The 22,489-nt window shown below is 38.0% G+C and overlaps 1 protein-coding gene and 1 pseudogene across 1 annotated transcript in view; one reads left to right on the top strand and one right to left on the bottom strand.

Moving 5' to 3' along the window:
- LOC103312347 (B-cell lymphoma 3 protein) overlaps positions 1 to 22,489 on the top strand; it is a 467,353-nt gene that overhangs the window by 273,772 nt on the left and 171,092 nt on the right. The window lies entirely within an intron of this gene.
- Positions 15,202 to 22,092, bottom strand: LOC135267382 (large subunit ribosomal RNA; annotated as a pseudogene).

Genomic DNA, 22,489 nt, shown 5'->3' on the forward strand with positions numbered 1-22,489 from the left:
CGCCCTTTAGTTACCGTGATCTATGGACGTTTGGTGGGGAAAATGTACAGGTCAGACGCGCATGCGCATGCGCTCTGGACCAATGAAAAACAAAAGCTAAGAGAATTTCGGAGTTTCTTTTTGAGGTGTAAAATTTTGAAAAAATTTTTTAACGTTATGAGACGATTTTGAATTTAGTGGTTGTTAAAATTTGTTGTATTTGGCTATTTTTAAGGGGGTTGTAGGGGGTGTAGAAAGTTTTGGTGTTGATTTTTAAATTTCCCAGGTCAAAACCTATAAAGTACATGCGCGCCTTCGGCGCGCATGGAAAATTTTTTCTATAGCTCAAGGTCTCCGTTAGCGGGTATAATAAAAATACGCGCCCTGAAAGTACCGTCGCCAATATTTGTCGAATTTCTGGTTGTATAGTTTTTAAAACCAAACTGATCTTTTGGACCTAACGTAATAGAATTTGAGTTAAATTGATTATTTCAGGCTTAACACGGTGTAAGTTGTTATGTATGATTATATTAAAAACACTTGTCACAATTAAAAACATAACATTTATTAAATTGTTTTAACATATGTTTTTCAATTTAGTAAATATAAAAGGTTTTATAAAGAATCTTCGTCATCGTCACTTGAGATTTGTAAGTGTGTTGTCGTTTGTTTAATATTAAGTCCAGACGTACCAGGCTTCTCCATGGTGGATACTTGCCGCCTTAATTATGAATCGGTATAGAACGGTTGAATACTTCTTATTATTGGAAGAGGATTGCCGAGAAATTTGTCTTCAAATTCTGGAAGTGTATTCCAGTCGAAATCATCATTCCATTCGTCGTAGATTTGTAGAATAATAGGTTGCAGTGGTTCATCTGCGTTATGTTGCATAGTGTGTGGCCGTGTATTATTTGCTACAATATTCCGAAATACGACATTTCTGGTAAACGTCCTTCCATTGCGATAGTTATATTTCCCTTGTTGAAGTCCGTTTGTTATATATATTTTTAAATTTTCTCCTAACCCCACTCGACTCATAGCTACATACAATTGGCCATGCACAAAACATGGCCCATCCAGGTATATGCCTACTTTGTCAGACGTTTGTCCTTGTGATTTATTTATAGTTATGGCGAATGCAAGTTATACAGGAAACTGTTTTCTAATCATAGGCCGAGGTAAGCCAGTTCCTTCGCTGTTTAAATTATCTTTATTTCTATTTCAAAGGGTACTTGCACGCTATAACCTATATTAATCTGACTGTATTTTTTTTTTTGTCAATTTTAGGGGTGGCTTTTTTAAGTAAGTGGTGTTTGTTTTTTATAATTATTATAATATATTTTTTTATTGTAAACCGCTTGTCAATCGATTCGAAGACACTTATGGAAATGTAAAAACCGTTTTTTATAAAAGTTAAATAGTCACCCCCAAAGAGTGAAATCCAAAAAAGTAATATAGGGGCCTTTTGTACGCATTGATATACACAATATACCTAAATGTGATAAATTTTTGTTTATTTATATCCAAATGTGATAAATTTTTCTTTATTTTTATTTTTTACATTTTTACCCTTAACTCACCTCTTAATTCAAAGGGGTGGATTTTATTTAAATAAGTTTTATTTTTATTTTAGTGGGTACTTGCACGCAAAAACCCATATCGATCTGACTGTATGTGTATTTTTTTTTTGTACACTTTAGGGGTGTTTTTGATAAGGAAAAAGTATTTAGTTCTTAGTTCTTTATGGTAATATATTTTTTTTATTGTAAACCACATGACTGTAGATTTAATGGTAATTATAGGAATCCAGTAACATTTTTTTACAAACGCTAAAAACTCACCCTCTAAGGGTAAAATTAAAAAAAAAGAAATATATGGTCCTTATGTACGCATTGAAATACATACAATATTTGTAGTAAATGTGATAAATTTTCAATTATTTAAATTAGGTTAATTTTTGTTTATTTTTTTTTTACGTTTTTACCCTTAATTCACCCCCAAATACAAAAGGGTGTTTTTTGCTAAAATATTTTTTATTAATATTTTAGGGGCTACCTATATGCAAAAACCGTATCGATTAGTTTTATTTGTAGATTTTTGTTTAATAACTAACCCCCAAAGGGTAAAATCTAAAAAACGAATATAAGAGCTTTATCTACGCACTAAAATACACAACATATTCAAATTTGATTAATTTTGTTTTTTTTTTAATTTTTACATTTTTACCCCTAACTCACCCCCAAATATAAAGGGGTGGTTTTTGCTAAAACATTTTTTATTAATATTTTAGGGGCTACCTATATGGCAAAAACCGTATCGATTAGGCTTTATTTGAAGTATTTTGTTTAATAACTCACCCCCAAAAGGTGAAATCTAAAAAACTAATATAAGAGCCTTATCTACGCACTAAAATACACAACATATTTAAATTTGGTTATTTTTTTTTAATTTTTACATTTTTACCCTTAACTCACCTCCAAATACAAAGGGGTGGTTTTTGCTAAAATATTTTTTATTAATATATTATGGGCTACCTATATGCAAAAAACCGTATCGATTAGGCTTTATTTGTAGATTTTTGTTTAATAACTCACCCCCAAAGGGTGAAATCTAAAAAAATTATATAAGAGCCTTATCTACGCTCTAAAATACACAACATATTTAAATTTGGTTAATTTTGTTTTTTTTTTAATTTTTACATTTTTACCCTTAATTCACCCCCAAATACAAAGGGGTGGTTTTTACTAAAATATTTTTTATTAATATTTTAGAGGCTACCTATATGCAAGAAACCGTATCGATTAGGCTTTATTTGTAGCTTTTTGTTTAATAACTCACCCCCAAAGGGTGAAATCTAAAAACATTATATAAGAGCCTTATCTACGCACTAAAATACACAACATATTTAAATTTGGTTAATTTTGTTTTTTTTTTAATTTCTACATTTTTACCCTTAACTCACCCCCAAACACAAAAGGGTGGTTTTTGCTAAAATATTTTTATTAATATTTTAGGGGCTACCTGTATGCAAAAAACCGTATCGATTAGGCTTTATTTGTAGATTTTTGTTTAATAACTCACCCCCAAAGGGTGAAATGTAAAAAACTAATGCAAGAGCCTTATCTACGCACTAAAATACACAACATATTGAAATTTGGTAATTTTTTTTTTAATTTTTACATTTTTACCCTTAAGTCACCCCCAAATACAAAGGGGTGGTTTTTGCTAAAATATTTTTGATTAATATTTTAGGGGCTACCTATATGCAAAAAACCGTATCGATTAGGCTTTATTTGTAGAATTTTGTTTAATAACTCACCCCTAAAGGGTGAAATTTAAAAACATAATATAAAAGCCTTATCTACGCACTAAAATACACAACATATTTAAATTTGGTTAATTTTGGTTTTTTTTTATTTGTTACATTTTTACCCTTAACTCACCCCCAAATACAAAGGGGTGGTTTTTGCTAAAATATTTTTTATGAATATTTTAGGGGCTACCTATATGCAAAAAACCGTATCGATTAGGCTTTATTTGTAGATTTTTGTTTAATAACTCACTCCCAAAGGGTGAAATTTAAAAACATAATATAAAAGCCTTATCTACGCACTAAAATACACAACATATTTAAATTTGGTTAATTTTGTTTTTTTTTTAATTTTTACATTTTTACCCTTAATTCACCCCCAAATACAAAGGGGTGGTTTTTACTAAAATATTTTTTATTAATATTTTAGAGGCTACCTATATGCAAGAAACTGTATCGATTAGGCTTTATTTGTAGCTTTTTGTTTAATAACTCACCCCCAAAGGGTGAAATCTAAAAACATTATATAAGAGCCTTATCTACGCACTAAAATACACAACATATTTAAATTTGGTTAATTTTGTTTTTTTTTTTTAATTTTTACATTTTTACCCTTAACTCACCCCCAAACACAAAAGGGTGGTTTTTGCTAAAATATTTTTATTAATATTTTAGGGGCTACCTGTATGCAAAAAACCGTATCGATTAGGCATTATTTGTAGATTTTTGTTTAATAACTCACCCCCAAAGGGTGAAATGTAAAAAACTAATGCAAGAGCCTTATCTACGCACTAAAATACACAACATATTTAAATTTGGTATTTTTTTTTTTAATTTTTACATTTTTACCCTTAAGTCACCCCCAAATACAAAGGGGTGGTTTTTGCTAAAATATTTTTGATTAATATTTTAGGGGCTACCTATATGCAAAAAACCGTATCGATTAGGCTTTATTTGTATAATTTTGTTTAATAACTCACCCCTAAAGGGTGAAATTTAAAAACATAATATAAAAGCCTTATCTACGCACTAAAATACACAACATATTTAAATTTGGTTAATTTTGGTTTTTTTTTTATTTGTTACATTTTTACCCTTAACTCACCCCCAAATACAAAGGGGTGGTTTTTGCTAAAATATTTTTTATGAATATTTTAGGGGCTACCTATATGCAAAAAACCGTATCGATTAGGCTTTATTTGTAGATTTTTGTTTAATTACTCACTCCCAAAGGGTGAAATTTAAAAACATAATGTAAAAGCCTTATCTACGCACTAAAATACACAACATATTTAAATTTGGTTAATTTTGTTTTTTTTTTTAATTTTCACATTTTTACCTTTAACTCACCCCCAAATACAAAGGGGTGGTTTTTGCTAAACTATTTTTTATTAATATTTTAGGGGCTACGTATATGCAAAAAACCGTATCGATTAGGCTTTATTTGTAGATTTTGGTTTTTTTGTCAATTTTAGGGTTGTTTTTCGAATAGAAGGGGTGGTCATTCCACATTTATAAAAATTATTTTTTTAATCTTACGCGCATGTCTATCGATTAAGTTAAAAAAACTTTAAAAATTTAATCATGATTTTGTGACTTTTATCCAGCTCAAAGTCCGCATTAGTGGTCCGGGTGGTGGGGGAAGTGACTTTTAGATCTAATTGAGATAAAAATCTGGTTTTTTTTTCATATGTCGGGGGAGCATGACCAAAGCACTTTAGAAGTTGTTTAATGATTGTACGCCCTTTAGTTACCGTGATCTGTGGACGTTTGGTGGAGAAAATGTACTGGTCAGACGCAACTGCGCATGCGCACCAGACCAATGAAAAACGAAAGCTAAGAGAATTTTGGAGTTTCTTTTTGAGGTCTAAAATTTTTAAAAAACATCTTTGACATTGTTTGAATTTTTTGAATTTAGTGGTTCTTTGAATACGTTAAAAACTCACCCCCTAAGGGTGAAATCTAAAAAAAAAACATAGGGGCCTTATCTGCACACTAAAATACACAACATACTTAAATTTGGTTAATTTTTTATTTTTTTATTTTTTACGTTTTTACCCTTTACTCACCCCCTAATACACAAGGGTGGTTTTTATTATAATATTTTTTATTAATATTTTAGGGGCTACGTATATGCAAAAAACCGTATCGATTAGGCTTTATTTGTAGATTTTTGTTTAATAACTCACCCCCAAAGGGTGAAATTTAAAAACATAATATAAAAGCCTTATCTACGCACTAAAATACACAACATATTTAAATTTGGTTAATTTTGTTTTTTTTTTAATTTTTACATTTTTACCCTTAACTCACCCCCAAATACAAAAGGGTGGTTTTTGCTAAAATATTTTTTATTAATATTTTAGGGGCTACGTATATGCAAAAAACCGTATCGATTAGGCTTTATTTGTAGATTTTGGTTTTTTTTGTCAATTTTAGGGTTGTTTTTCGTATAGAAGGGGTGGTCATTCCACATTTATAAAAATTGTTATTTTAATCTTACGCGCATGTCTATCGATTAATTTAAAAAAACATTAAAAATTTAATCATGACTTTGTGACTTTTATCCAGCTCAAAGTCCGCATTAGTGGTCCGGGTGGTGGGGGAAGTGACTTTTAGATCTAATTGAGATAAAAATCTGTTTTTTTTTTCATATGTCGGGGGAGCATGACCTAAGCACTTTAGAAGTTGTTTGATGATTGTACGCCTTTTAGTTACAGTGATCTATGGACGTTTGGTGGGGAAAATGTACAGGTCAGACGCGCATGCGCATGCGCTCTGGACCAATGAAAAACGAAAGCTAAGTGAATTTCGGAGTTTCTTTTTGAGGTGTAAAATTTTTAAAAAACATCTTTGACATTGTTTGAATATTTTGAATTTAGTGGTTTTTGAAATACGTTAAAAACTCACCCCCTAAGGGTGAAATCTAAAAAAGCAACATAGAGGCTTTATCTGCACACTAAAATACACAACATATTTAAATTTGGTTAATTTTTATTTTTTTTTATTTTTTACGTTTTTACCCTTTACTCACCCCCTAATACACAGGGGTGGTTTTTGTTGTAATATTTTTTATTAATATTTTAGGGGCTACGTATATGCAAAAAACCGTATCGATTAGGCTTTATTTGTAGATTTGGTTTTTTTTGTCAATTTTAGGGTTGTTTTTCGAATAGAAGGGGTGGTTATTCCACCTTTATAAAAATTGTTATTTTAATCTTACGCGCATGTCTATCGATTAATTTAAAAAAACTTTAAAATTTTAATCATGACTTTGTGACTTTTATCCAGCTCAAGGTCCGCATTAGTGGTCCGGGTGGTGGGGGAAGTGACTTTTAGATCTAATTGAGATAAAAATCTGGTTTTTTTTTTCATATGTCGGGGGAGCATGACCTAAGCACTTTAGAAGTTGTTTGATGTTTGTACGCCCTTTAGTTACCGTGATCTATGGACGTTTGGTGGGGAAAATGTACAGGTCAGACGCGCATGCGCATGCGCTCTGGACCAATGAAAAACGAAAGCTAAGAGAATTTCGGAGTTTCTTTTTGAAGTGTAAAATTTTGAAAAAATGTTTTAACGTTATGAGACGATTTTGAATTTAGTGGTTGTTAAAATTTGTTGTATTTGGCTATTTTTAAGGGGGTTGTAGGGGGTGTAGAAAGTTTTGGTGTTGATTTTTAAATTTTCCAGGTCAAAATCTATAAAGTACATGCGCGCCTTCGGCGCGCATGGAAAATTTTTTCTATAGCTCAAGGTCTCCGTTAGCGGGTATAATAAAAATACGCGCCCTGAAAGTACCGCCGCCAATATTTGTCGAATTTCTGGTTGTATAGTTTTTAAAACCAAACTGATCTTTTGGACCTAACGTAATAGAATTTGAGCTAAATTGATTATTTCAGGCTTAACACGGTGTAAGTTGTTATGTATGATATGGATTATATTAAAAACACTTGTCACAATTAAAGACATAAATAATTCTTTTATAAAGAATCTTCGTCATCGTCACTTGAGATTTGTAAGTGTGTTGTCGTTTGTTTAATATTAAGTCCAGACGTACCAGGCTTCTCCATGGTGGATACTTGCCGCCTTAATTATGAATCGGTATAGAACGGTTGAATACTTCTTATTATTGGAAGAGGATTGCCGAGAAATTTGTCTTCAAATTCTGGAAGTGTATTCCAGTCGAAATCATCATTCCATTCGTCGTAGATTTGTAGAATAATAGGTTGCAGTGGTTCATCTGCGTTATGTTGCATAGTGTGTGGCCGTGTATTATTTGCTACAACATTCCGAAATACGACATTTCTGGTAAACGTTCTTCCATTGCGATAGTTATATTTCCCTTGTTGAGGTCCGTTTGTTATATATATTTTTAAATTTTCTCCTAACCCCACTCGACTCATAGCTACATACAATTGGCCATGCACAAAACATGGCCCATCCAGGTATTTGCCTACTTTGTCAGACGTTTGTCCTTGTGATTTATTTATAGTTATGGCGAATGCAAGTTATACAGGAAACTGTTTTCTAATCATAGGCCGAGGTAAGCCAGTTCCTTCACTGTTTAAATTATCTTTATTTCTATTTCAAAGGGTACTTGCACGCTACAACCTATATTAATCTGACTGTATTTGTTTTTTTTTGTCAATTTTAGGGGTGGCTTTTTTAAGTAAGTGGTGTTTGTTTTTTATAATTATTATAATATATTTTTTTATTGTAAACCGCTTGTCAATCGATTCGAAGACACTTATGGAAATGTAAAAACCGTTTTTTATAAAAGTTAAATAGTCACCCCCAAAGAGTGAAATCCAAAAAAGTAATATAGGGGCCTTTTGTACGCATTGATATACACAATATACCTAAATGTGATAAATTTTTGTTTATTTATATCCAAATGTGATAAATTTTTCTTTATTTTTATTTTTTACATTTTTACCCTTAACTCACCTCTTAATTCAAAGGGGTGGATTTTATTTAAATAAGTTTTATTTTTATTTTAGTGGGTACTTGCACGCAAAAACCCATATCAATCTGACTGTATGTGTATTTTTTTTGTACACTTTAGGGGTGTTTTTGATAAGGAAAAAGTATTTAGTTCTTAGTTCTTTATGGTAATATATTTTTTTTATTGTAAACCACATGACTGTAGATTTAATGGTAATTATAGGAATCCAGTAACATTTTTTTACAAACGCTAAAAACTCACCCTCTAAGGGTAAAATTAAAAAAAAAGAAATATATGGTCCTTATGTACGCATTGAAATACATACAATATTTGTAGTAAATGTGATAAATTTTCAATTATTTAAATTAGGTTAATTTTTGTTTATTTTTATTTTTTACGTTTTTACCCTTAATTCACCCTCAAATACAAAGGGGTGTTTTTTGCTAAAATATTTTTTATTAATATTTTAGGGGCTACCTATATGCAAAAACCGTATCGATTAGTTTTATTTGTAGATTTTTGTTTAATAACTTACCCCCAAAGGGTAAAATCTAAAAAACGAATATAAGAGCTTTATCTACGCACTAAAATACACAACATATTCAAATTTGATTAATTTTGTTTTTTTTTTAATTTTTACATTTTTACCCCTAACTCACCCCCAAATATAAAGGGGTGGTTTTTGCTAAAACATTTTTTATTAATATTTTAGGGGCTACCTATATGGCAAAAACCGTATCGATTAGGCTTTATTTGTAGTATTTTGTTTAATAACTCACCCCCAAAAGGTGAAATCTAAAAAACTAATATAAGAGCCTTATCTACGCACTAAAATACACAACATATTTAAATTTGGTTTTTTTTTTTTAATTTTTACATTTTTACCCTTAACTCACCCCCAAATACAAAGGGGTGGTTTTTGCTAAAATATTTTTTATTAATATATTATGGGCTACCTATATGCAAAAAACCGTATCGATTAGGCTTTATTTGTAGATTTTTGTTTAATAACTTACCCCCAAAGGGTAAAATCTAAAAAACGAATATAAGAGCTTTATCTACGCACTAAAATACACAACATATTCAAATTTGATTAATTTTGTTTTTTTTTTAATTTTTACATTTTTACCCTTAACTCACCCCCAAATACAAAGGGGTGGTTTTTGCTAAAATATTTTTTATTAATATATTATGGGCTACCTATATGCAAAAAACCGTATCGATTAGGCTTTATTTGTAGCTTTTTGTTTAATAACTCACCCCCAAAGGGTGAAATCTAAAAACATTATATAAGAGCCTTATCTACGCACTAAAATACACAACATATTTAAATTTGGTTAATTTTGTGTTTTTTTTAATTTTTACATTTTTACCCTTAACTCACCCCCAAACACAAAAGGGTGGTTTTTGCTAAAATATTTTTATTAATATTTTAGGGGCTACCTGTATGCAAAAAACCGTATCGATTAGGCTTTATTTGTAGATTTTTGTTTAATAACTCACCCCCAAAGGGTGAAATGTAAAAAACTAATGCAAGAGCCTTATCTACGCACTAAAATACACAACATATTTAAATTTGGTAATTTTTTTTTTAATTTTTACATTTTTACCCTTAAGTCACCCCCAAATACAAAGGGGTGGTTTTTGCTAAAATATTTTTGATTAATATTTTAGGGGCTACCTATATGCAAAAAACCGTATCGATTAGGCTTTATTTGTAGAATTTTGTTTAATAACTCACCCCTAAAGGGTGAAATTTAAAAACATAATATAAAAGCCTTATCTACGCACTAAAATACACAACATATTTAAATTTGGTTAATTTTGGTTTTTTTTTATTTGTTACATTTTTACCCTTAACTCACCCCCAAATACAAAGGGGTGGTTTTTGCTAAAATATTTTTTATGAATATTTTAGGGGCTACGTATATGCAAAAAACCGTATCGATTAGGCTTTATTTGTAGATTTTTGTTTAATAACTCACCCCCAAAGGGTGAAATTTAAAAACATAATATAAAAGCCTTATCTACGCACTAAAATACACAACATATTTAAATTTGGTTAATTTTGTTTTTTTTTTAATTTTCACATTTTTACCCTTAACTCACCCCCAAATACAAAAGGGTGGTTTTTGCTAAAATATTTTTTATTAATATTTTAGGGGCTACGTATATGCAAAAAACCGTATCGATTAGGCTTTATTTGTAGATTTTGGTTTTTTTTGTCAATTTTAGGGTTGTTTTTCGTATAGAAGGGGTGGTCATTCCACATTTATAAAAATTGTTATTTTAATCTTACGCGCATGTCTATCGATTAATTTAAAAAAACATTAAAAATTTAATCATGACTTTGTGACTTTTATCCAGCTCAAAGTCCGCATTAGTGGTCCGGGTGGTGGGGGAAGTGACTTTTAGATCTAATTGAGATAAAAATCTGTTTTTTTTTTTCATATGTCGGGGGAGCATGACCTAAGCACTTTAGAAGTTGTTTGATGATTGTACGCCCTTTAGTTACCGTGATCTATGGACGTTTGGTGGGGAAAATGTACAGGTCAGACGCGCATGCGCATGCGCTCTGGACCAATGAAAAACGAAAGCTAAGAGAATTTCGGAGTTTCTTTTTGAAGTGTAAAATTTTGAAAAAATGTTTTAACGTTATGAGACGATTTTGAATTTAGTGGTTGTTAAAATTTGTTGTATTTGGCTATTTTTAAGGGGGTTGTAGGGGGTGTAGAAAGTTTTGGTGTTGATTTTTAAATTTTCCAGGTCAAAATCTATAAAGTACATGCGCGCCTTCGGCGCGCATGGAAAATTTTTTCTATAGCTCAAGGTCTCCGTTAGCGGGTATAATAAAAATACGCGCCCTGAAAGTACCGCCGCCAATATTTGTCGAATTTCTGGTTGTATAGTTTTTAAAACCAAACTGATCTTTTGGACCTAACGTAATAGAATTTGAGCTAAATTGATTATTTCAGGCTTAACACGGTGTAAGTTGTTATGTATGATATGGATTATATTAAAAACACTTGTCACAATTAAAGACATAAATAATTCTTTTATAAAGAATCTTCGTCATCGTCACTTGAGATTTGTAAGTGTGTTGTCGTTTGTTTAATATTAAGTCCAGACGTACCAGGCTTCTCCATGGTGGATACTTGCCGCCTTAATTATGAATCGGTATAGAACGGTTGAATACTTCTTATTATTGGAAGAGGATTGCCGAGAAATTTGTCTTCAAATTCTGGAAGTGTATTCCAGTCGAAATCATCATTCCATTCGTCGTAGATTTGTAGAATAATAGGTTGCAGTGGTTCATCTGCGTTATGTTGCATAGTGTGTGGCCGTGTATTATTTGCTACAACATTCCGAAATACGACATTTCTGGTAAACGTTCTTCCATTGCGATAGTTATATTTCCCTTGTTGAGGTCCGTTTGTTATATATATTTTTAAATTTTCTCCTAACCCCACTCGACTCATAGCTACATACAATTGGCCATGCACAAAACATGGCCCATCCAGGTATTTGCCTACTTTGTCAGACGTTTGTCCTTGTGATTTATTTATAGTTATGGCGAATGCAAGTTATACAGGAAACTGTTTTCTAATCATAGGCCGAGGTAAGCCAGTTCCTTCACTGTTTAAATTATCTTTATTTCTATTTTAAAGGGTACTTGCACGCTACAACCTATATTAATCTGACTGTATTTGTTTTTTTTTGTCAATTTTAGGGGTGGCTTTTTTAAGTAAGTGGTGTTTGTTTTTTATAATTATTATAATATATTTTTTTATTGTAAACCGCTTGTCAATCGATTCGAAGACACTTATGGAAATGTAAAAACCGTTTTTTATAAAAGTTAAATAGTCACCCCCAAAGAGTGAAATCCAAAAAAGTAATATAGGGGCCTTTTGTACGCATTGATATACACAATATACCTAAATGTGATAAATTTTTGTTTATTTATATCCAAATGTGATAAATTTTTCTTTATTTTTATTTTTTACATTTTTACCCTTAACTCACCTCTTAATTCAAAGGGGTGGATTTTATTTAAATAAGTTTTATTTTTATTTTAGTGGGTACTTGCACGCAAAAACCCATATCGATCTGACTGTATGTGTATTTTTTTTGTACACTTTAGGGGTGTTTTTGATAAGGAAAAAGTATTTAGTTCTTAGTTCTTTATGGTAATATATTTTTTTTATTGTAAACCACATGACTGTAGATTTAATGGTAATTATAGGAATCCAGTAACATTTTTTTACAAACGCTAAAAACTCACCCTCTAAGGGTAAAATTAAAAAAAAAGAAATATATGGTCCTTATGTACGCATTGAAATACATACAATATTTGTAGTAAATGTGATAAATTTTCAATTATTTAAATTAGGTTAATTTTTGTTTATTTTTATTTTTTACGTTTTTACCCTTAATTCACCCCCAAATACAAAGGGGTGTTTTTTGCTAAAATATTTTTTATTAATATTTTAGGGGCTACCTATATGCAAAAACCGTATCGATTAGTTTTATTTGTAGATTTTTGTTTAATAACTTACCCCCAAAGGGTAAAATCTAAAAAACGAATATAAGAGCTTTATCTACGCACTAAAATACACAACATATTCAAATTTGATTAATTTTGTTTTTTTTTTAATTTTTACATTTTTACCCCTAACTCACCCCCAAATATAAAGGGGTGGTTTTTGCTAAAACATTTTTTATTAATATTTTAGGGGCTACCTATATGGCAAAAACCGTATCGATTAGGCTTTATTTGTAGTATTTTGTTTAATAACTCACCCCCAAAAGGTGAAATCTAAAAAACTAATATAAGAGCCTTATCTACGCACTAAAATACACAACATATTTAAATTTGGTTATTTTTTTTTAATTTTTACATTTTTACCCTTAACTCACCCCCAAATACAAAGGGGTGGTTTTTGCTAAAATATTTTTTATTAATATATTATGGGCTACCTATATGCAAAAAACCGTATCGATTAGGCTTTATTTGTAGATTTTTGTTTAATAACTTACCCCCAAAGGGTAAAATCTAAAAAACGAATATAAGAGCTTTATCTACGCACTAAAATACACAACATATTCAAATTTGATTAATTTTGTTTTTTTTTTAATTTTTACATTTTTACCCTTAACTCACCCCCAAATACAAAGGGGTGGTTTTTGCTAAAATATTTTTTATTAATATATTATGGGCTACCTATATGCAAAAAACCGTATCGATTAGGCTTTATTTGTAGATTTTTGTTTAATAACTCACCCCCAAAGGGTGAAATCTAAAAAAATTATATAAGAGCCTTATCTACGCTCTAAAATACACAATATATTTAAATTTGGTTAATTTTGTTTTTTTTTTAATTTTTACATTTTTACCCTTAATTCACCCCCAAATACAAAGGGGTGGTTTTTACTAAAATATTTTTTATTAATATTTTAGAGGCTACCTATATGCAAGAAACCGTATCGATTAGGCTTTATTTGTAGCTTTTTGTTTAATAACTCACCCCCAAAGGGTGAAATCTAAAAACATTATATAAGAGCCTTATCTACGCACTAAAATACACAACATATTTAAATTTGGTTAATTTTGTTTTTTTTTTAATTTTTACATTTTTACCCTTAACTCACCCCCAAACACAAAAGGGTGGTTTTTGCTAAAATATTTTTATTAATATTTTAGGGGCTACCTGTATGCAAAAAACCGTATCGATTAGGCTTTATTTGTAGATTTTTGTTTAATAACTCACCCCCAAAGGGTGAAATGTAAAAAACTAATGCAAGAGCCTTATCTACGCACTAAAATACACAACATATTTAAATTTGGTAATTTTTTTTTTAATTTTTACATTTTTACCCTTAAGTCACCCCCAAATACAAAGGGGTGGTTTTTGCTAAAATATTTTTGATTAATATTTTAGGGGCTACCTATATGCAAAAAACCGTATCGATTAGGCTTTATTTGTAGAATTTTGTTTAATAACTCACCCCTAAAGGGTGAAATTTAAAAACATAATATAAAAGCCTTATCTACGCACTAAAATACACAACATATTTAAATTTGGTTAATTTTGGTTTTTTTTTTATTTGTTACATTTTTACCCTTAACTCACCCCCAAATACAGAGGGGTGGTTTTTGCTAAAATATTTTTTATGAATATTTTAGGGGCTACCTATATGCAAAAAACCGTATCGATTAGGCTTTATTTGTAGATTTTTGTTTAATAACTCACTCCCAAAGGGTGAAATTTAAAAACATAATATAAAAGCCTTATCTACGCACTAAAATACACAACATATTTAAATTTGGTTAATTTTGTTTTTTTTTTAATTTTTACATTTTTACCCTTAATTCACCCCCAAATACAAAGGGGTGGTTTTTACTAAAATATTTTTTATTAATATTTTAGAGGCTACCTATATGCAAGAAACTGTATCGATTAGGCTTTATTTGTAGCTTTTTGTTTAATAACTCACCCCCAAAGGGTGAAATCTAAAAACATTATATAAGAGCCTTATCTACGCACTAAAATACACAACATATTTAAATTTGGTTAATTTTGTTTTTTTTTTTAATTTTTACATTTTTACCCTTAACTCACCCCCAAACACAAAAGGGTGGTTTTTGCTAAAATATTTTTATTAATATTTTAGGGGCTACCTGTATGCAAAAAACCGTATCGATTAGGCTTTATTTGTAGATTTTTGTTTAATAACTCACCCCCAAAGGGTGAAATGTAAAAAACTAATGCAAGAGCCTTATCTACGCACTAAAATACACAACATATTTAAATTTGGTATTTTTTTTTTTAATTTTTACATTTTTACCCTTAAGTCACCCCCAAATACAAAGGGGTGGTTTTTGCTAAAATATTTTTGATTAATATTTTAGGGGCTACCTATATGCAAAAAACCGTATCGATTAGGCTTTATTTGTATAATTTTGTTTAATAACTCACCCCTAAAGGGTGAAATTTAAAAACATAATATAAAAGCCTTATCTACGCACTAAAATACACAACATATTTAAATTTGGTTAATTTTGGTTTTTTTTTATTTGTTACATTTTTACCCTTAACTCACCCCCAAATACAAAGGGGTGGTTTTTGCTAAAATATTTTTTATGAATATTTTAGGGGCTACCTATATGCAAAAAACCGTATCGATTAGGCTTTATTTGTAGATTTTTGTTTAATAACTCACCCCCAAAGGGTGAAATGTAAAAAACTAATGCAAGAGCCTTATCTACGCACTAAAATACACAACATATTTAAATTTGGTAATTTTTTTTTTAATTTTTACATTTTTACATTTTATATCGGCGCCCGTAACAACACATCACAATGTCGCACGTAACGTCCGCGCGAACGGACGAACGAAACAACACGGACGAGAAGTCCGGAACGCCACTCTGCGCGCTTGGCTCAAGAACACCGTGACAGTCGCCGCTCGTGAGCGAACGACGCACGCGTTCCGCCTCACCGAGTAAGTAAAGAAACGATGAAAGTAGTGGTATTTCACCGTCGATGTTGCCATCTCCCACTTATGCTACACCTCTCATGTCTCCTTACAATGCCAGACTAGAGTCAAGCTCAACAGGGTCTTCTTTCCCCGCTAATTTTTCCAAGCCCGTTCCCTTGGCAGTGGTTTCGCTAGATAGTGGGTAGGGACAGCGGGAATCTCGTTAATCCATTCATGCGCGTCACTAATTAGATGACGAGGCATTTGGCTATCAGAGCCCGAATGGCGAGGTCACATTTACACTTAGACGGGTTAACCCCGCTAAGAGAGTGACACTCCTCGGTCTTCATCATTTTAGCCGGAATGGACTAAGAGGATGAAGGATAGATGTTAGGGAGAGGGCCAAAGGGCTCCTTGTCGGGTTTAGGAAAACAATAGGAAACCCGAGGGAAACCGTGGGGACCGAAGCCCCCACAGATGGTAAAACCAATGGAGCATTACTGCTGATTTTCGTGCCTCCGGGGACTCGCGTCGCCGCGTCCACGACCCATCCGAGAGGCCGTGGACGCATTGAACCGCACCCAATTTCTCCATGACCCGCAAAGTGCCATCGTTGTATAGCGATTGAAGTGCCGAGCGGAGAGCCCCAGCTCGCGCAGGGACCCCACCGACTCAGCACTCCAAACGCCTCGCCAAGAGATGGTCGCGCTGGCAAATCGTATATTCGCAGGCGGCGCATGCCCACGAGCAACCGCAGCCTCAACCAAGTACCTGGCCAGGTCAGCCCTGTCCCGATACTTGGCAACCTTTCGCCGATGGGCCTCATCCAGTGTCGGGGCCGGTGAAACAATTTGCACGTCCAAGATCACGGTAACACCCTCCTTTACCGCAACCATGTCCGGCCGGAAAACACCCGCAGTCGTCCGGAAGGAAACCTCCCTCGTTACGATCCATCCAAGTTCCATCAGGTCGGCAGAAATGCGCTTGGCGATGGCGTCGTGTCGCAACACCCGCCCCCCGTGGGTGCGGTGGCAAACCTGGATGCAGTGTGCCGGAGTTTCGTCCAGAAGACATCCACCCCGACAAGAGACATCCTGACCGCCCCGCCTCCCACGCGATGTGCGAACACGCGATGGTAGGGCGCCAATATGGACAGCCGTGTAATGCAGCCAGTCAGAGGCCGGAATTGCACGTGTGCTGCAGCGGAGCCACTGCGTGCTGGAAGCCACCGAAGCGGACTCCCTTAGTGCTCTTCCGTCCACCGACTGATGAAGCTGCGCTGTCCAATATGCATCAAGCGCGTCCCGCCCACCCGCAACTTGGTCCACTATGCCCGAGAGGCGCTCACGGCACCATCGGATCTTTCGATCCGCGATGTCCGTAAATGCACATTCTCGGACATAGTCAACCGCGGAACGCCCCAACCGGTCGAACCGCTTTAATCGCAAGAACGGGATGAATCGTGACAACTGCGGGATTCCCAGCCCCCCGGACTTCGTAGGAGCGTGAAAGTATCCCACCGGTATATCGTGGGGGAAGCGGAGCCAGGTCCGAACATAAGTTCGGACGACAACGTCCAGACGGCGCAGTACACCAGCGTTGAGTCTCCCAAATGTCCAAGCATGGTAAAACTTGGGCAAGAAGAAGACTCGCAGCAGGTGCATCCTCTGCTGTGGCTTCAGCGGAGCACAAGTGATCCGCTTCAACCCAGCAGCCACGCCCTCCGAACCGCATCCGCACATCCCACTACCCCTAAACTGGATCCCAAGGTACTTCCAAATACTGGACGCATCCACTTGGTGAATCGTGTTTTGTCCCACCCTAAAGGTGGGTTTTGTCACGAGCTTCACTTTGTGGTCCCGTCCGGAAGCCACCAAGGATAAGGCCTGACACTTGTTGGGGTTCAACAAGAGACCGGCTAGGCGAAGCTCCGCTTCGAGAACATCCAGATTGGTCTGGAGTCCTCTAGCGGTGGTCGCGCACAGAACGACGTCGTCCGCAAAAGCGAGTGCCGTAACTTTGGTTGCATCCGTTAGACGAAAGCCCACATCAGTGGACAGCCTCTTCAGAGCCCGGTCCAAGACCAGGTTAAAGAGGAGTGGAGAGAGTGGGTCTCCCTGCCTCACCCCACGCCGCACTTGCACGAAGTGCCTCCTCCCGCCCTCCTCCAACACGGTCTCCGCACTCCCATATATGGACCGGACATACTCCACAAATGGTTGTGGAAGTCCGGCCTGTTCGCAAGCACGCACTATGGCAAAGTGAGAGACAGTGTCAAATGCTTTTGACACGTCTAACGCGGCCAAGTGCAAATGCTTGCAGCATCTCCGGGACATCGTCAGCATTGTGTCTAGGACCGAGAGATTATCTGCGATCCCGTCCACGCCGCTTAAGAAGCCCCTTTGATACTTTGTGAACAAGTCGGGAATGCGTTGAACACGTGCGGATAGGACACGGTGGAAGTGCCGTGCGACTACCGACGCGATCGAAATCGGCCGATAGTCTGCAGGTGTTCGCGGTGCGTCGGTCTTTGGAATAAAGACCGTTCGCGTGCGGGTGAGTTCTGCAGGTAGACATCTCCCCAACAGCAGCACATTGAAAAGAAGGGCAGCGGCCTCCGGTGGAAGCTTGTTCCACACGGAAACCGCTATTCCGTCGGGCCCCGGCGCTGCACCATTCCGGACCCGAGACCTTCCCACCTCCTCGACAGAGATGGGGTCCCACACCCGGCGTGCCAGCTCTCCATGGTCGGAGACCTCCTCCGCCCATCCCTCGACCTCAGCGGACGCCTCCGAAAAGACGCCTCGCCAAAAATCGATGAATGCGGGATCGCGATTGGGAGCCCGATTGGCCCCCTCTCGACGATCACCAAGGATTCGAGCCAAACACGCCTTGGGATCCTTCCGGTACAGCTCCTGCACCCGAGCGTACTCCCTTCTCCTCGCCGTGCGCCTGCTCACCGATGCGCCGTCGACATCTAGGTCGCTCTGATCCCCTCTGGTACTAACCCTTTTGACAGGGAAGACATCCCGAAGCCAGCCCAGCAACTGGCCCGAAACATCCTCCCCATCGCAAGCCCGTCTCGCGATGTCACAGAGACGGTCTCCCTGAAACCCGAGGCGCTGCCAGTCGACCCCTCCGACAAGGTCGGCGACAGCGCCCCTGATCGCCCCATCGAAAGCAGGGGGCTCGGGAGGGTTTTCCCGTTGAGGATCAGGCTGACGAGGCGCATCACCATCACGCAGTTCGGGGAGGTTTATTTGCGGCGCCTGCAGAAATCTCTGGACCAGTGCTTTGTAAGTCGCATCTCTGCGCTTACCTTTCACCGCTTCCAGAGTCCTACCCGGCATGCGCGGAACCAGAAACTGGTTCATAAACCTTACACCCCCTTGCTGGATGGCACCGGCCTCAAGCCTGGCCATCATGGCTGTCTCCTCGTCTGACCAGCGGGCATGAATGCGTTCGATGTCTATTGCGTTATTAGCCTCGTCTGGATGCGCCCTCCGTATATGCAACCCGCGGCCATTGGCGGTGGTAAACGACCGTGCACAATACGGGCATGGATTTTGGGCGGGCTCCCCATCGGCATTCCGACCAGCAGCAAATGCAGGAGCCCCGGCCTGGGGGCCGGGGGGAACTAGAGGATTATTCTTAGAAAGAGAGTCATAGTTACTCCCGCCGTTTACCCGCGCTTGCTTGAATTTCTTCACGTTGACATTCAGAGCACTGGGCAGAAATCACATTGCGTCAACACCCGCAGGGGCCATCGCAATGCTTTGTTTTAATTAGACAGTCGGATTCCCCCGGTCCGTGCCAGTTCTGAGCTGACCGTTGAATGGCGGCCGAAGAGGACTTCCGGACGCCCTGACGGGCGCACCCGGAGCCTCGCAGCAAGACGGTTCCGCGGGAGGCCAAAAGGCACGGGACCGAACTCGGATTCGACATTGACCGCCGAAACGGAACAACGCTTCACCTCGCACAGGCCCGGCACGTCAGCCGCGACCCGCTTCCTCGCCAAGCCCGACACGCCCCGATCCTCAGAGCCAATCCTTATCCCGAAGTTACGGATCCAATTTGCCGACTTCCCTTACCTACATTATTCTATCGACTAGAGGCTCTTCACCTTGGAGACCTGCTGCGGATATGGGTACGAACCGGCGCGACGCCTCGACGTGGCCCTCTCCCGGATTTTCAAGGTCCGAGGGGAAGATCCGGACACCGCCGCAACTGCGGTGCTCTTCGCGTTCCAAACCATATCTCCCTGCTAGAGGATTCCATGGAACTCGAACGCTCATGCAGAAAAGAAAACTCTTCCCGGATCTCCCGACGGCGTCTCCGGGTCCTTTTGGGTTGCCCCGACGAACTCTCTTGCGAGGGCCCGAATTATTAACGGTTCCGCTGCCGGGTTCCGGAATAGGAACCGGATTCCCTTTCGCCCAATGGGTGTGTGCTCGCTTCGTACGTTTACGTTCGAATTAAAAACGAACCAACGACATATCTACACCACATCAACATCGGCTTTCGCCTAGGGCTTAGGATCGACTGACTCGTGTGCAACGGCTGTTCACACGAAACCCTTCTCCACGTCAGTCCTCCAGGGCCTCGCTGGAGTATTTGCTACTACCACCAAGATCTGCACCGACGGCGGCTCCAGACGGCCTCACGGCCAGTCCTTCTGCGCTCACCGCCGCGACCCTCCTACTCGTCAGGGCTTCATGGCCGGTTAATTAAATAACCGACCGCACATGCCGCTGACGGCCGAGTATAAGCACGACGCTTCAGCGCCATCCATTTTCAGGGCTAGTAACTTCGGCAGGTGAGTTGTTACACACTCCTTGGCGGATTCCGACTTCCATGGCCACCGTCCTGATGTCTTAAGTTACCAACGCCTTTCATGGTATCCCATAAGCGTCGATTTAGGCGCTTTAACTCGGCGTTTGGTTCATCCCACAGCGCCAGTTCTGCTTACCAAAAATGGCCCACTTGGCACTCTGATTCGAGTCTCGCGGCTTCATATAAAGTTCGAGCAAGCCGGAGATCTCACCCATTTAAAGTTTGAGAATAGGTTGAGGCCGTTTCGACCCCAATGCCTCTAATCATTCGCTTTACCGGATGAAACTCGTAAGCGACGAGCGCCAGCTATCCTGAGGGAAACTTCGGAGGGAACCAGCTACTAGATGGTTCGATTAGTCTTTCGCCCCTATACCCAGTTCCGACGATCGATTTGCACGTCAGAATCGCTACGGACCTCCATCAGGGTTTCCCCTGACTTCGTCCTGACCAGGCATAGTTCACCATCTTTCGGGTCCCAGCGTGTACGCTCTTGGTGCGCCTCTTCTCGCAATGAGAATGAGACGCCCCGGGAGTGCGGGGCGACAGCCGTAACGGCCGCCCATCTTCCCTTAGTCCGTGCAAGACGAACTTTCACTTTCATTGCGCCTTTAGGTTTAGTCATGTCCCAATGACTCGCGCACATGCTAGACTCCTTGGTCCGTGTTTCAAGACGGGTCCTGAAAGTACCCAAAGCTATAGCGTCGCAGATCGGCGTTTCAACCGAGTCTGTCCGAGAACTCATTGGCGAACAGCCATTCGTAGACAGAACCGACACCAGGTGCGATTACCGTCATAAACGAACGCGCTTGCCAATGGTCGGACGCTAACTGTGTAGCGGCCCGGCGCCATATGCATACCTTCGAGCGAGTCGACCGGGAAACACCGCGGGTTCGTCCGAAACGGCGAACCGTTCGAACGGGCTCCACCGCGGGCCTTAGATCGACACCCAAAGGATCGCGACGTCCTACTGGGGGAGAAGTGCACGCGTTCGACTTCGGTTCGCATAAACAAAAGGCGCGAACGACGCGTACGCCGTTCGTCGCACGATCATTTAGCGCCGCTATCGAGTCACGCTGAATCTCCCCTTTCGACCTTTCGGGTTTCTCAGGTTTACCCCTGAACGGTTTCACGTACTATTGAACTCTCTCTTCAAAGTTCTTTTCAACTTTCCCTCACGGTACTTGTTCGCTATCGGTCTCGTGGTCATATTTAGCCTTAGATGGAGTTTACCACCCACTTAGGGCTGCACTCTCAAGCAACCCGACTCTGAGGAGAGATCCTCCCGTTATCGGCAACGGTCACTACGGGCCTGGCACCCTCTATGGGCTGTGGCCCCGTTCAAGATGGACTTGGACGCGTCGCACAATCTCGGGATGACGGATCCTCCCTAACACCACATTTCCCGGCGTCCGGTTTCGGCCGCGGGATTCAGTGCTGGGCTTTTTCCTGTTCGCTCGCCGCTACTAAGGAAATCCTAGTTAGTTTCTTTTCCTCCGCTTAATAATATGCTTAAATTCAGCGGGTAGTCTCACCTGCTCTGAGGTCGCAAATATAAATTTGCCTTTATTTTGTCAGACGATAATTACACGTATTCCGTTTATATGGCTGCCTCCAAACAATTTCAAACATCGATCTGACGTCGTTGCGAGAATGTTGTTGTTGTTAATTATAGTGCATAAAATATGCATATAAACAACTTTAACGTCTCGGACACGACGATCGCTTCGTTCGAAATTTAAGCGTTGTGGCTGCTTTTTAATATCGGACGTGCTACGTCTAAACCAACTTGTACCAACAAACTAATAAGAATGTCAGCCGCTATTGCGTTTTAGGATGCCGCGTTATTTTTTATATTGTTTTTATTGTTGTCTACGTTGCATAATATTTTATTATGACAACCGACAATCAATTAACAATTATAGTAACGCGTCATATTTGCACCC

This window comes from Tribolium castaneum, chromosome 11 (assembly GCF_031307605.1).
Source record: "Tribolium castaneum strain GA2 chromosome 11, icTriCast1.1, whole genome shotgun sequence".
Lineage (NCBI taxonomy): Eukaryota > Metazoa > Arthropoda > Insecta > Coleoptera > Tenebrionidae > Tribolium > Tribolium castaneum.